The sequence below is a fragment of the Phodopus roborovskii genome, unplaced genomic scaffold (genome assembly GCF_943737965.1).
Source record: "Phodopus roborovskii unplaced genomic scaffold, PHOROB, whole genome shotgun sequence".
NCBI lineage: Eukaryota > Metazoa > Chordata > Mammalia > Rodentia > Cricetidae > Phodopus > Phodopus roborovskii.
The window spans coordinates 3532682-3536898 of NW_026126432.1; the positions used below are offsets into that span (position 1 = coordinate 3532682).

At 42.1% G+C, this 4217-nt stretch overlaps 1 non-coding gene across 1 annotated transcript; it reads left to right on the plus strand.

Moving 5' to 3' along the window:
- The first annotated feature begins 3282 nt into the window (after positions 1–3282).
- On the plus strand, positions 3283–3408 carry LOC127223181 (small nucleolar RNA SNORD22). The gene has a single exon (XR_007834619.1). It is a non-coding gene; the product is annotated as a small nucleolar RNA SNORD22 (small nucleolar RNA).
- Positions 3409–4217: the final 809 nt, after the last annotated feature.

The following is a 4217-nucleotide window of genomic DNA, read 5'->3' on the forward strand; positions in this document are numbered from 1 at the left end:
GTGAGAAATGGAGGCTCTGAAGCAAGACAGCCACATGTAAGCTCCAATCTCCACTCACTCACTTCCTAGCTGAGCCTAACTGCTTTCTTCTGAAAAGGGAGAAAAGATACCACTGTGGGAAGAAAAGACTTTTTATACATGGCCTGAAGAAGCACCTGTCAACCATGGCATTTATAATAATATTAACAACAATATAAATGATGATAATAATAGCTTTAAGGAAAAAATAAAGTTGGAGTGTGTCAACTTAAATTTCCTCTATTTTCAAAGTTCTAAATTTAGCCTGAATTCTGCTTTAGAGTGGCTTTACTTAAAAACTATATATAGGACAGGGCATGGTGGCACATGACTTTAATCCCAGGACTCAGGAGGCAGAAGCAGGCAGATCTCTGTAATTTAGAAAAAAACCTGGTCTACATAGTGTGTGTGTGTGTTGTATGTGTGTGTAAGAGAGACTGACTCTGTGTGTGTACATGTATGTGTGTATGTATGATAAAAGGAATACTAAACAAATATTAGTAATACACAAATATCTAACTAAAAACTTCTCATATGGCAATAATGGAGGGCAGTCAATAACCAAATAGTCAACAGCGTATATAATCTCCTGTTGGTGGTTGTAGGTGGCCTCCACTCTGTCTGTGACATATTCTTTCTTACCAGCTCCACCCTGGTCTCCTCTTCATGACCACCAAGGAGAACTAGAGGTTGAAGCAGAGGAGGCTCAGAATAGTACCGCCTTGATTTTGGCAACATGCATATTGTTTCTTCAGCTAACTCAGCATGCTGGAGATCATTTTAACAGCACAGTGTTATCATGTGGTTTCAGTAGAAAAAAAGACCCTATGTAAAAATAGCACCTTCTTCCTCAGCATGTCTGCTCCCTTTAATGAAAATAAGGCTTTCGCTTAGACTGAGCCAATGCAGTTATCAAGGCGTGAGCTAAAATCTCATCTGCTTCAAACGCTGCTAGCCAAATTCACTAACAGTGGTACTTACAGATACTGACAATAAGAAGGCCACAGCAGTAAGAGCCATGAACAGCGCAGGATAGCTCACATTCGACACGGAGTTCTTAAATGGCAGTGTTCTAGAATGAGCCCCCAAGGAAAGCCATCATCAAGAAGAGGCCCGGCTGCTTCACATGAGTATTTACAACAATATGAATGAACAGACCGAAAAGGAGCAGAGAGAAATCAGCATCAGTCATGGATTCGTATCCAATCCAACTAAAAATAAAAAAGATAAACTAATACCACTCTGGCCATATGGCAAGCTAATGGGTTGCTTCTTAGAGAATGGGTTTCTTTCACTCTCAGCAGCTTGCATTCAATCACATCAAAGTTTCCATTCTGGGATCTAGGACCTTCTGTGTATGTTATTGATGCGAAAATACAACAGAGCTTTATTTTATATGACTAAGGAAAGATTCAGACATGCTCGTCAAAGTCATCTTAGAAAACATAGTGTTAGTTAGAAGCAGGGGCTGAGCTCAGTGGTAGAACACTTGCCTAGCATGCACAAGGCCCTGTGTTCAAATTCCCATACTGATAAAAAGGAGAACAAAGTCTCTTGGGTTATGACCAGAATTTGGCCCAAATCAAGCTCAGTGAGCTGATTAATTATGTTGTCCAGAGTCCCCCTATATGACTTAACGCTGGGCTATTAAGTTGGCTAGGAACATACAGTTTGGCAAGTTCAGTCATGATCACCCATCATTTATCCTGAATGAAATGTACTCACAAAATGAGAATAAGTGTCCACTTTTAATGCAAGAAATCTGCTCCTGAAATTATAAAGGTTCCAGGGAGCTGACCCTGGCTTCTAGAAACCTCTAGGCTGTTTGGCAAAGGAAGAGTCATAATTTTATTTTGGAACCCATTTTTTTAAAGAATCTTTTCTTCTAAGATTTATTTTTATTTATGTGTATATGTGTGTTCCCATGGTGGCCAGAGAACAATGAATTGTCCTGAACTAGAATTATAGGCAATTGTGAGGGCTGGAAATCAGCCCTGAGTTCTCTTGTAAGAGTAGCAAGTACTCTTAAATACTGAGCCATCCCTCCACACCCTATTTCAGACTCTCAGAGAAAGTGTTTCTGCTTTGTAAACCCTAATATATCTTTATTCAAGAGTCATTTGAGGCATTACAACAAACAGGCATATGCATACCTCGTCTTCCTGGGAGTCACTGCACCCTTCATTAGGTTATTAGTGGCTCTCTGACATTCTAGCCCTACAGATTGCATGTGAGCAGCCAGCTGGCTCCATATGGGTTCTTTGAAAGCAGTTCTAGATGTTCACCCTCATCAGCTAAGAGACCTTATGCATTTAGCAAATGTTAGGACTAAACTGCCTCCATCCACCTTCATATGAGGGAAAATGTAGACCCAAATGACTCAGAAGCTTCAAGGACACACACAATCATACAGTCCCACCACTGTCTTCTCAGTACAAAGTCAAAGTAGTTTTCATCCTAGCTCTAGGTTAGGTGCTTGGGTATCTTCATTTGGGCCCTGTGGAAGCTGGAAAAACTTTGTGAAGAAATGTAGAAAATGGGGATGTACCCGTGAAATCATTTGCCAAGAAGTTTATTGTGAGTTGTGGTAGCTAGGTTTTATGCCAACTTTGACACATACTAGAGTCATTTTAGAAGAGGGAACTGCAATTAAGAAAATGTCCTAACCAAACTGACCTATAGGCAAGCCTGTGGTATATTTTCTTGATTGATGACTGATGGGGGAGGGCTCAGCTCACTGTGGGTGGTGCCACCCCAAGGTTGGTGTTCCCAGGTGCTATAAAAAAAAAAAAAAAAAAAGCAAGCAGAGCAAGTCAGAGATAGAAAGCCAGTAAGCAGCATTCCGCTGTAGTCTCTACTTCTGTTCCTGCCTTGAGTTCCTGCCATGTCCTGGATGATGGATGACCGTTGCTTTGGTCATGACGTTTATCACAGCAATGGAAACTCTAACAAAGACTGAACTTTGGAAGAGATGTATTTTTGGAGATAATTCGAAAAAGAAAAGTCAAAGGAGATGAGAGTCCCACATTTTATCATAGAAAGGAGAATAGAACTCTAACAAGAGAATAGTCCAAGCAGTGAATGGACAAGAGAGCCAAGGGTGGTAACATGTAAGGGAAACCTGTGCATTAACAACCTCAGGCCAAAGCTTTCATTTCCTGTCGGTGGCCAAGATGCCCTTCATGCTAAGGACACAGCTAGTTAAGACAGTCAACTGGGATAGTTAGTTGTTGCAGAAATCAGCTTATAAGAACTATAAAGTGACCCCAGAAGAGGGACAATCACACAACTTACTTCCCACCCCAGCCCCAGGGCCTAAGAAAGGGGGCTTACTGGGGCTGGCCTAGATGGAAGACAACATCTAGTTCCAGAAGAAGCTACCTGAGGGGCCATCAGTGCCTGCATGTGGGAGAGGGGAGAATCACCACTGCTGAGGTGTGGGTTCATCTTTTCTAGAAAGAACAAGGAGCATAGAAATGGAGACCATGTTCAAGGACAAGAGCTTTGGATCCTTTCTTCAGTAACTTTGTTCAAGATAGCATGCAGTCATCTTCAATTTCCTAATAAAGCTACTCTTAACCTTAAAAACAAATGAATGAAACAGAGTTACAAAGTGAATCCAGGCCAAGGAAGTAGAGATGCTTTGCTTCAAGCCTCTATCTCCCTGGCTAGAGCTCTGATGCTGATAAACTTTTGCTCTATGGATTAAAGGACATCAGCACCCAGTTTCATGGTTGTATCCATGTTGAGAGGAGATGCATGTATCTGGATATGGTAGGTTGCAAAATGTGTGCATCCTTATGATGGCTGATGATTAATATTGGTTGTCAAATTGATCATATGTAGCATCATCTTAGAGACACACCTCTCTGTGTGCGGGCTTTTGTGAGGATTTCCTGGAAGAATTAACGGAGAGGGAGAAATTGTACTTGAGAATGGGTAGCACCTTTGGGAGGCAGCCTGTATGTGAAGAGTTTCAAGGGAAAACAGCGCTGGCTTTGCCTATCTGCAGCCACCCTTCACTGACCCTGGATCCCAGCTTCTTGGGCCTTCTGTTGTGAATTGGAGACCAGCAGCTCTCCAGAATCCTCAGCTGGGACTGCTTAGCCATCCAGTCTGGTAGACTTAACATCTGTGGTTCTCAGCCTCCCCAGTGTGCAGACTGCCACTGGTGAACCACCCAGCCAACATAATACACC